Raw genomic sequence first — 12,566 nt, 5'->3', positions numbered from 1 at the left:
AAGAAACATAAAAGGTTATCATATAATAATAAAAGATTCAGTTCAACAGGAAGATATAACAATTACATAAATATAAAGCACCATAAATCACCTAAATATATAAAACAAATATTGATAGATTTGAAGGGAAAAAATTGACAGTAATATAGGAATAAAAGGAGGCTTCAATACCCTACCCACTGCAGTGGACAAAAGGTCAATAAATAAACAGGAGAAGTAAATGCCATAATAGAAAAAATGGACCTAATAGATAAATACAGAGCATTCCACCCAACTCTTTCTTCTCATGTGCACATGTCACATTCTTCAAGAGATCACATGCTAAGTCACAAAAAAATCTTAACAAATTTAGGAAGATAAAAATCATTCCAAGTATCTTTTCTAAACACAGTGAAACTAGAAATCAATAACAGAAAGAACAGAAAAATTCACAAATACATGGAAGTTAAGGACACTTTTAAACAATTATTAGGTAAAAGAATAAATTTAAAAAGTTACAAAATATCTCCAAATGGAAACAAAAACATATATAACATACATAACATATGGAATTCAATAAAAGAAGTGCTAAGCAGTAAGTTTGTAGAAATAAACACCTATATTAAAAAAGAAGAAAGCTGTCAAATAAATAACCTAACTTTACAACCCAAGGAACCAGAAAAACAAGCAAACGATAACAAAGCAAAAACAACAACAACAACAAAAAAATAAAACCAACCAACCAACCAAACAAACAAACAAACAAAAAAAACAAAGCCCAAAGTTAGCAGATAATTTCTGAGTCAGATATAATTCTTATCTCTATTCCCATATAGGTAGGATGTTTTGTCCCTTTGAATTATTTTACAATTTTTAAAAAATCTTTAATTTCCTGTAATTTGAAAATGATAAGCCTAAGTGTATTTTTTAAAAAATATTTATCCTACTAGATGTACTCTGAGCTTCTTCAGTCTGTGGCTTAGAGTCTGACATTGATTTGATTTTAGGCTTCTCTCTTTTTTCTTAGTCTAGCCAAGGGTTTATCAATTTTGTTTATATTTTTTAAAAAGCAATTCTTTGTTTTGTTAATTATAAAATTATTTTTTGGGCAGCCCCGGTGACTCAGCGGTTTAGCATCTCCTTCAGAGACCTGGATCGAGTCCCACATCAGGCTCCCTGCAAGGAGCCTGCTTTTCCTTCTGCCTGTGTCTCTGCCTCTCTCTCTCTCTCTCTCTCTCTCTCTCTCTCTCTCATGAATGAATAAATAAATAAAATATTTTTAAAAATAAAAATAAATAAATAAAATTATTTTTCCATTTTCCATTTCACTTATCTCAAGTCTAGTCTTTAGTACTTCAGGTTTTGCTAACCCAGCAATAGTTCCCAAAGTGGTTTCTGCTAATGAATCTTTATTCCAGTAAACCGTGACTCCCCGTATTCATTTTTCCATCTCTGCAATCTTGGGTGCAGGGGTTTGTTCTCACCTCTTAGTTCTTCTACAAAAGTTGTTGATTTTTCAGTCACTTTAGGAAGGAAAAGCAATTTCCAAGCTTCCTACCTATGGAGCCAGAAACCAGAAGTTCCTATTCTTCTTCATATGTTTGTATCATTATTTTGAATTCTTTATTATTTGAATGCTAAACAGTTAAATGATATGCTTATGGTTGTTTTGTTATTCAAAGAAATATAAGCATATATCTTGACTTCTGACCTAATAAAAATGAGGATATTTGTATCCACAAAGTTTCCTTCCACTGACTATATTTTTACTTCCAAATTGTTTATTTTGTTTTGTCACCACAGAAAAACCTTTCATACTTTATCCTTAAAAGTTGAAGATGTACAAATAGTTTTAATTTTATGACTATAGGAATATAGATAGTATGTAATTATTGCATACCCATTTGCATAGTGACTTAAATTTTCTTCAGTTTTTTAATTAATTTTAATGTTTGAATTATTTTGCCTTATTTACCTTCTTACACTATTCTAAATTTGCAAGCATAGTACAATTCCTAGGCTTCCACCTATTCCTCTAAATATTGCCCTATTAGAGCTCTCCCCGGTCTTTTTCCAAACTAGACTTAAAACCGTCTAGTTTACTGCACAAGTGAACTCCTGGGACTTACTTTAATTACCTTATGGTTTTGCACTGTTTAATAGGGCTCCTGTATTCTTTCCCTATTGGTTTGTTTATTGGAAACCATCCTCAAGTAAGGTCTTAGGTTAAATTAATTACACCTAAGTACTTAGAAAACATCAGTTCCTTTGTCTTCTAAATCCTGTCAAGCTATTGCAATTTTTTTACCCACATCTAATTTTGTTTGCTCTGCAGTCAAATTTAAGATGTTCATACATCTTTCTTTAAAATCACTTATTCTATCTTTATCACTACTAATATTTTAAAATTTCACAGCAATAGCTTAATTTTGTTTAAATTCATAATCCTGAGATCGCTTAATCAAAAACCTCCCATTAAACTGATAATATATGACCTCCTGGATTAAGTTTTTTGTTTTTTTCTGTTTTTTCTTTTCTTTTTTATGTTTTCCATACTCATGTTTTGTTTTTGCTGGAGATGTTCTAATATATTCAATATACACCTTGAAACCAAAGCCTTTGACAACCTCCTCCCAAAAAAGAAAATGTGGGACGGACACGGGATTTTTTGCCTTCTGTCCTCACAACTTTGGACTCTTCAGGATTAGAAGTAGTGATTCCCAAAGATGGTGTAGTCTTTGTTAAAATTGCATGGAGCTCAACTTTTTTGTCCATTAGTTCTCTTTCATTCTTTCCCTACAGGTCTTTAATCTGAGATTACTCTCCAAATAAACTCTGGACACAAATATTCACCTCAGTGATTCAGAGAGAACCTACCTTGTGATACTATCACTAACAAAGACAAATACAAGTGACATAAGATGAAAAATTATTTGCACACACATCACAGTAGAAGGCTATATTCTTTAATATAAAAAGCATTCCCACAAACTAATGAAAATTTTTTAAAAGAGTATGCTAGACTGGCCTCTAAAAATAAAATCAAATGCTCTTGAATAAGAAGACTAACATCATTTGTTAAGGTAAAAATTGTATTTGTCAGCAGTAGCAAAACTGAATATGAGAAACAAATTATAGGGAAAAACATAATGGTCTTGGAAAACAAAATGTGGCACTCCTCCAGAGGAACCACATACACACTCCAAAATTTCAGGTGACAAAAGAATCAATTCTGCTTGATGCAATGGGTGAAGCTGCCTAGGGAAGGTCTCCTTGGGCATTGAACATAAATGGTTAATTCATATGCATAATGGGAATTTAGCTAAACATTCCTTGAATTCATTCATTTAAGGACTTACTTGTGGGTCTTTTTAGTCCTTCTGGATAATTTGAGTTCTCATCCCCAGAGGCTTTTGTTATGCTAAAAGATATCCAGGAAGAAGGACTAGAATCCTACTGTCATGATCAACCCTTACTACCTGATCAACCTTAACAACTGGATTGGGGTGGCTTCATCCTGCATTCATCTCCTTTTTAAACTAAAAATATTGTTGTGCCCAAGATTGCGAATCCGAGAAACCACCAAGGAGCTGACACCGATGCAAGCACATGAGGGTTTATTAGCAAGCTCGAGCTTGGGTCCAAGTATACCGGACACAACGGAGCAGGGACTTGGACCCCGAAGTGGGTTACAGCTGGGTTTTTTATAGGCTGGTCTAGGGGATTTTCAGAAGGGATGGAAGAATTTCTCAAGTTCTGTTTACATTTTGATATGGGGCTTTCAAGGGCATTGAGCTCTGTTCTCATTCTAATATGGGACTTTCTACCACAGGTGTGGGCTCTGTTGTCTTTCTGATATGGGATTCCCTGCCGAGGACATTGAGGACATTCTGCTGTTTTTCCTATAAAGTTCAGCTCTTATTCACAGGGGCCTAAGATGGCTGTACTTGTGCTAATGCTAAACTTGAGGTGGAATGGCCTTGATTTTTCTCGGCCTCCACAGTATAAATGCAATGGCCAACACCTTGGTAAATACCTGATAACCTTCATGATCGTATCAGTCAATAACATTAAGATGTGTACCTTTTCACCTGGTAAAGCTATCATGACTTTGTTGCTTAATGCCTGCTTCAGTCTCTGCATATGCTCAACACCTGAAGCATTCCCGATGACACCATCCTGACTACATTAAACATCACTCTACCTTTAACTTAAAGAAAATGATAAACAACCATATTTAAACAATTTCCATATAAATAGTAAACTTTACTTCAACTACATCCTTTAAGGACACTCTGTGTCTATTACTTAAACTGCATTTTTTAATGTTTTTACAAAGTACAGAATTGGGTTGGAAACAACATACTGGAAACTTTTTCGTACAGTGTTTTACTCTCCTGTAGACTCTAAAAGTGTAACACTTTAAAGCAAATAAAATAGGGTCTCCTGGGTGGCTCAGTGGTTGTGTCTGCCTTTGGCTCTGGGCATGATCCCGGGATCTGGGATTGAGCCCCACATCGTGCTCCCTGGGAGGAGCCTGCTTCTCCCTCTGCCTATGTCTTTGTCCCTCTCTCTGTGTCTCTCATGAATGAATAAAAAAGCAAATAAAATAGCCCTTCCAGAGAGGAATAGCATAAAGATATGTATATATCTTTATACATATATAAAATATATGTATATATATATATATAATTTTCTAAAGATATATACGTATGTATGTATATATTAGTTTTGGAGAAGTAGAGGTTGATAGTGAAGAATAAATAACGTGCTTGTTAAAAACTTTCATACTCCATTTTTCTTGATTTATCAGTAAACAAGTTTTTTTTATTACATTATGAGAACTATATGTCAAAAATAATGCCAAGTTATTGACAACCTATGAAGTTTGGGAGAAACACAATATAATCTATTATATAATCCAAACTTCCTAGGCATTTCTTTCTGTCTCCTAAACATCTCATTTTTAAGAGGAATAAATGTCACTAAAATGTTTAGGGACAATCCAGAGATGGAAGTAGTTTGGGCAGAGGAAAATAAATATAGGAAGTTCGAGGTGGAATTTAGTTCGAAAATCCATTTAGAAAGCAATGAAAGTTTACGAAGCAACAACAGGCTAGAAACTGCTAGATACTATCCAGGAGGAATCTGAAAGAGGAGTAAATCTCCATACAATCAAGGAAGAAGTGCTTGGAATGAGGTGGAGACATTGATAAGTAAGGCTGATGAAGTAAAAACAGAAGTGGGTGAGTTAAAAGACAAGACAAGCAGAAGAGGGGCTCCAGGCAGCAGCAAAGCAACATTTCTCAAACATCCCATTTAGCTCAGCAAATTTGACAGTAAATATGCTTTGATGCCATCTGTCCTGGAGGGAATAATTTAATAACTGCATTTAACTGTGTGGTTGCACAGAACAAACAAGAAAATTTTGTACAACCCCTATTGGACTAAAACTTCAGCTTTTCATTAAATATTTGTCTTACTCCTTTCAGATTAGTGTTTTTTTTTATATAGAAATTTATTTTTTATTGGTGTTCAATTTGCCAACATATAGTATAACACCCAGTGCTCATCCGGTCAAGTGCCCCGCTCAGTGCCCATCACCTAGTCACCCCATCCCCCACCCACCTCTCCTTCCACTACCCCTTGTTCATTTCCCAGAGTTAGGAGTCTCTCATGTTTTGTAACCCTCTCTGATTTTTCCCACTCATTTTCTCTCCTTTCCCCTATAATCCCTTTCACTATTTTTATATTCCCTGTATGAGTGAAACCATATAACGATTGTCCTACTCTGATTGACTTACTTCACTCAGCGTAATACTCTCCAGTTCCATCCATGTCGAAGCAAATGGTGGGTATTTGTTGTTTCTAATGGCTGAGTAATATTCCATTGTATACATAGACCACATCTTCTTTATCCATTCATCTTTCGATGGACACCGAGGCTCCTTCCACAGTTTAGCTATTGTGGACACTGCTGCTATAAACATCGGGTGCAGGTGTCCTGGCATTTCATTGCATCAGATTAGTGTTAGAAGCAAGTTTGGGGAACTTGAAGACTAGTGTCTAAGGCATAGCCCTTAGTCTAAGGCATAGCCCTCCACTAGTAGCAACATTTCAGTAGCCCTCCAGTTGTGTCAACACAACTGGATGAATATTTAGGCAGATGGATATCACAATAGTATTAGTCACCAAAACTGCATTCTATTCATTGCCTTACTGTCAACTTGTATGAGAGCTTGCCAAACTTTAAAGTGAACAATATCCAAACACTTGCCAGGATTTTTCCTTTAAAAAAAAAAATATATATATATATATATATGTATGTATATACAATTTATTATATAATTCAAAACTTCCTAAGCATTTCTTTCTAATTGTCTCCTAAACACCTCTTTTTAAGGGGAATAAATGTCACTAAAATGTTTACAGACAACCCAGAGATGGAAGTAGTTTGGGCAGAAGGAAATAAATATAAGAAGTTGGATGTGGGGTTCAGTCCAGTAACTCCATTCTGAAGGCAATGAAAGTTCAAGAAGTAACAGCAGCCTGGAAAAACTGAGGGTGGATTATAGTGACCTGAATTTGAAATTGTAGGAGACATGAATTGTAGAAAATAAATAGTTAAGAAAAAAGGAAACATGAGCTTTTAAAAATTCTTCATCATGGCAACAGAATTATTGTGACAAACTAGTTGAAGATGTATATAAAGATAAGAATGGGGCAGCCCCGATGGTGCAGTGGTCTAGCGCCGCTTGCAGCCCGGGGTGTGATCCTGGGGACCCGGGATCGAGTCCCACATCGGGCTTCCTGCATGGAGCCTGCTTCTCCCTCTGCCTGTCTCTCTCTCTCTCTCTCTCTCTCTCTCTGAATAAATAAAGTTAAAAAAAAAAAAAAAGATAAGAATGAAGGTACTAAAAAATGGCCTACATAGTCCAGATCTAAAGACACCGAAGAAAATAGAATTAGTAAGTAAGAAAGTAGTATTAAAGAATGCATCAAAATGCAACAAAAACAAATAAAGAGTTTGAAGATATGAAGCAATCTAACTAGGAAGTTAGACTGAGAAGTTTCAATATGCAATGATATATATTGCTTGATATATATTGTTTATATATCAACAAAGATATAAGATCATATATAAGATCAACATTGCTTATATATAAGCAATATATCAATGTTGAAAGTTATAATGGCAGAAGGTATTCAAAATTGAAAAAATACATGACTTTTTAGGTTGAAAATACTAAATTACTAGCAAAATAAGTTAATTGTAAATCTCCACCTGTGTACTGCATGTTGCACTGCAGAACATCAGTGACAAAAAGAACAGCCTAAAGACTTGAGGAGGAAGGGCACATGAGTGGTACAGTTGGTTAAGCATCTGCCTTCAGCTCAAGTCCTGGGATTAAGCCCTTCCTTGGGCTTCATACTCAGTGCTGCATCTACTTCTCCCTGACTCCTCCCCACACACTCGTTCTCTCTCTTTCTCTGTCTCTCAAGTGAAGAAAAAAGACTAGAAGAGATGAAATTCCTAAATAAAAGAAATGAAAGATCATGTGCCAGCAAGAAACAGAAGCACATGAGGAAGTCAATTGAGGAGTGTTTGCTGAGGGATTTCTTTACAGAAGTGTATACACAGTTAGGGGGCAAAAGAAGATGAGGAGGCACTCAGACATATAAGGTAGGAAGGGAAGATAAAAAAAAAATAGAATGACCAGCAAAGACAGGCTTATCACAGGCTTCCACAACAAAAATCTGCAGTATTCTACATGACCAGTAATCATCACAAAAAATAGAAAAATAAGAGAGAATAAATGATCCTATAAATTATTGCAACAATTGCATAAGGATTCTAATTTTTTTTTTTTTTTACAAAAGATGTAAAATCTTTCTGGAGAAAATGACCAAATATGTGAGAGACATAAGAGAAGACTTGAAGAAAGGAAAAAAAAATCCATGTCTACATTAGAAGACATTGTGTAAAGATATATTAGTCTCTGAATTTTACGTAAAGTAATTAAAATTTTAACAGTATTTAAGTTATAATGTTTATTTTTTTTTAAATTTTTTTTTTATTATTTATTTATGATAGTTACAGAGAGAGAGAGAGAGGCAGAGACACAGGCAGAGGGAGAAGCAGGCTCCATGCACCGGGAGCCCGATGTGGGATTCGATCCCGGGTCTCCAGGATCGCGCCCTGGGCCAAAGGCAGGCACCGAACCGCTGCGCCACCCAGGGATCCCAGTTATAATGTTTATATTTAAAAGTGAAAGTATCAAATTCTCAAATGGGAAAAGAAGCAGCTATAAAATTATCTTAATTTATCAATCAGTCCTTGTGTAGAACTTATACCTGTTATAACCTAATATCTGTTAGTAAGATTCAATTTTGATATAAATTTGTTTTCCTTTTCTCTCAGTTTTTGTTTTCAGTTGGATATTGATGACTACTCTTCCTATCTTTCTCCATTAAGGTTTATATCTAAGAATTACATGCATATCAATGATTGCAATAGGTAGAGTCAAGTGTCTGAACTAGTATATTTGCAGCACTGCCAGAAGCCTCTCCCCAGCCTCTTTCATCTTGATTCTCTCATTTACCTGGCATGTCCACCTTCAACACCCCTGAAATTAAAATCTCTACCTTCTTCTTGTTTCGGATCCCAGGGCTGGAGCATGCCAACATTTGGGTCTCCATCATCATTTGCTTCATGTACCTCGTTGCCATCCTCGGGAACTGTACCATTCTGTTTTTCATAAAATCAGTCATCTCTGCATGCATCCATGAATTACTTTCTTTCTATGCTGGCTCTCTCTGACCTAGGACTGTCCATCTCTTGCTAAGGATAATCTTGTTCAATTCTCCAAGAATTTCTTCTGATGCTTGCTTTGCCCAAGTATTCACAGACTCTCAGCTATGGAGTAATCAATTCGTCTCATCATGCCCTTCAATTGCTTTATTGCCATCTGCCACCCTCTGAGATACACCTCTGACCAGTGCCAGAGTCACCAGCATTGCTTTTTCTTTCAAAAATGCTTTGTTGATTCTCCCTTTCCCTTTCACTGTAAAACATCTAAGAAACTCTAAGAAGAACCTCCTTTTCCATTCCTATTGCCTCCATCAGGGTATCATAAAGCTGGCCTGCTCTGACAACAAGTAAATGTCATCTATGGCTTATTTGTGGCTGTCACAGGCATCCTAGACTTAACATTTATTTTCGTGTCCTACATTATGATACTGAAAGTAGGATTGAGCATAGCAACACAGAAGCAAAGGCTCAAAGTCCTCAACACCTGTGTTTCTCACATCTGTGCTGTGCTCATATTCTATGTGCCCATATTCTCTCTAGCTGTTATCTACTGGTTTGCCAAACACAGTTCCCCAGTCATCAAGATCCTCATGGCTGATGTTTTCCTGTTGGTACCTCCATTGATGAACCCCATTGATTACTGTGTGAAAAGCCAACAGATAAAAAGTATAGTTTTAAGGAAGCTGTGTCAGAAACACAGCTAACAGGAATGTTTAATCACATTGAAAACCCAATCAGCAAATGACACAGAACAAGAAGAACAAATCATTAAGGAATCAGACCATATATTAATTGCTTTACAATATCATCTTTCAACACGTTTATTAAGATTAAAGAATCAGCCTTGCAAATATGTTGGTTTAGGATTTAGGATTAGGGCTCATATGTAAACATACATCTATTCTAAGTTTCCATTTTCACCCAGCTTGCTTTAACCAGCCTTATGAGCACAGCATATGCTTGCCATTAACATTATGCTTAAACTAATACTCTATACATTCATTTCAGAATTAACAGGATACATTTATATGCATAGTGATCAGAAGTGACAGAGGATTGCCTCTTCATTTAAAATAGCCCTCTTTAATTCATAATTTCCACTTTATGAAATATGCTTATGCTCTCATTTCTCTGTGTCTCCTGTGAATAAATAAATACAATTTTTTTTAAAAAAAGACTAATTTTCATTGATGCCTGGGTGGGTCAGGGATTGAGCACCTGCCTTAGACTCAGGGTGTGATCCCGGAGTTCCAGGATTGAGTCCCACATCGGGCTCCCTGCAGGGAGCCTGCTTCTCCCTCTGCCTGTGTCTCTGCCTCTCTCTGTGTGTGTCTCATGAATAAATAAATAAAATCTTTAAAAAGAAAAAAGACTAATTTTTAAAAAAGATAAAATTATAGCTCTTGTAAAGACATAAATGAATATCCATTAAAATTTTAATTTAATTATTTTTTTTTGTAGGCTCCACACCCAGCGCGGAGCCCAAAATAAGACTTGAACTCATGATCCTGAGATCAAGACCTGAATTGAGATCAGCAGTCAGATTCTCAACTAACTGACTCACCCAGGTACCCCAGATTTAACTCTCTTTTAATTAAAGTACCAGGCAAATGATACAACCAGTTCAAAGAGGCCCCCATATAAAAATTTCATTTATAGATAGGAATATTGACATTAATTTGCAAATGAGTACAAATAGTTTCTTCCACTTTGTGAGACACATGTTTATTGATCTTCTACCAGACAGAATTTATTTGTGGGTCTACCTACATGAAATACTTTGGTTGCTGTTGGTATTTATCTACAACTTGCAGAGTTGGAAAATAGCTCAAAGGCATTGAAAACACCTAAGTCCACATAATCAGAATCAGATAACCCATAAGAATGTGCTCTAGACAATGTAGCTTTCCACAGAAGCACTATATATAATCTCCCCCATTTAAAATAAAGTATAATTTCAAAGTGAGATGATTCTTGATCACAAAATAAGGCTTTCATTTGATTTTATCCCACTATTTACACAGATGCAGAAAGAATGGTAACTTACCAAATAGGTCTTCTTAAGTTTGCAGTGCTGGAGATTTCTACATAGAATCATATTGGATGTTCAAAAGCTGCTATCATATTCTATATCTAGGATAGGGAACTACAACCAAAAAATTGTCTTCATCAAATTACTCCATTGAGTATCTACTCTTGGGCAATATTTTCTTTTTTTTTTCCTTTTTTTAAAGATTTTATTTATTTATTCATGAGAGACACAGAGAAAGAGCCAGAGACCTAGGCAGAGGGAGAAACAGGCTCCCCATGGTCAATCTGATGTGAAACTCGATCCCAGGATTCTGGTATCACAACCTGAGCCAAACCAGGCTCCACTCAACCACTAAGCCACCCAGACATCCCTTAGGCAATAGTTTCTTTTCTTGGACTCCCCCAAACATCCCAGGATCCTGGTCTGTCATGGAAGTGACCTTCCTTACCAGCTTTAAGTTCTATGCCTATATGTCAAGTAAAAGACTAATTTACTTGAGAGGGCTTTGTCAGCACCGATTTTATACAGTCAATTATAGTTATTTAAAAGTCACTAGTCATACTTGATTAAATGAGCAACATTTTTAAGTATGACATTCTAGTGAAGTCCTTGGTTGCATAAACAAGTCTTCAAAGTTATCCTAGGTAAAAAGAGAATAGGTTCTTATTGCACCTATGCAAATACACATTGTCATGAAAAGAAATGACTTGACATGTCAATGAAAGTTTCTGAACCCTGAAGATTCAATGACAATCAGCTACAACCTCAAAATGTTTCATTTCATTTTATAAAAGCAGAGTCTACTGATTTCTTATTGGTTGGAAATAGCTTAAGAAAGAAAAATCCTCCTCTATATCTAGAAAATAGAACATAAGCAATATCAACAATATTCCAAACAAACATAATAGGATGTTATCCATCAGTTCGTTCAGTCCTATGCAGTTAATTCTTGTTATCTTGGATCTTGGTTAACAGTCTCATGAAGCTATCATCTACTGATTGAAAAGATTCCTGGAAACTGCCACTAGACCTACTGGAATAGTCTGAAAGTTTCCCAAGAGTCTGTTCTTTGAAGTTTGAAGTATTTGGTTAATGCCTTTTCCACAAGCTTTGGCTGGGTCCTTCTCTACTGAAGACAAAACTCTGGCCTGTTGCTAATTGCAGAGCTTTCAGGAATGCATCCAACAAAAACTATGTATTGTTTTAAGATATTTAAGCTAATGTAAGAGTGTTACATTTATTTTAAAATGGCCACTGTTAATTTTACTTATGTGATGAGAGTTCATAATACATATAATAAAACTGACAAGTAAATTTGGTTGTTTCCATGAAAAGCAAAACAAGATAATAAAGTTATTATAAAAACAAAAGTATTAAAAAAAGTCTCAAAAAATAAAAAAATAAATTAAAAAAATGTCTCTAAGGATGATGGTATAGCCTATACATAAGGACAGTGAATGTTATATCTATTGTATATAAATCAATAAACAAAGTTTTTACAATGAAAACAATACAGATATATAACATAATAATCATGGAAAATAATATACATAATATACCAAGGTAACATCAACACTATCTCATGAATATCAAGGAAAGGGATTCGGTGAATCTGGAGTAGGACTAGAAATCTCTACATTTATAAAATTCCACAGTGAAGCCTGAGTGCAGTTGAAAACTACCATCTTTGAAAATGCTAGATGAAAATTAAATTTTCAAAACCTTATCAGTTTGTAGAAGGAA

At 35.3% G+C, this 12,566-nt stretch overlaps 1 pseudogene; it reads left to right on the top strand.

The window, feature by feature from the left end:
- Positions 1–8,587: 8,587 nt before the first annotated feature.
- Positions 8,588–9,495, top strand: LOC112667326 (olfactory receptor 51A4-like; annotated as a pseudogene).
- Positions 9,496–12,566: the final 3,071 nt, after the last annotated feature.

Source organism: Canis lupus, chromosome 21, assembly GCF_003254725.2.
Source record: "Canis lupus dingo isolate Sandy chromosome 21, ASM325472v2, whole genome shotgun sequence".
NCBI lineage: Eukaryota > Metazoa > Chordata > Mammalia > Carnivora > Canidae > Canis > Canis lupus.
Note: the sequence above shows the minus strand (reverse complement) of the source record. Positions and strands in the feature narration are given on the sequence as shown.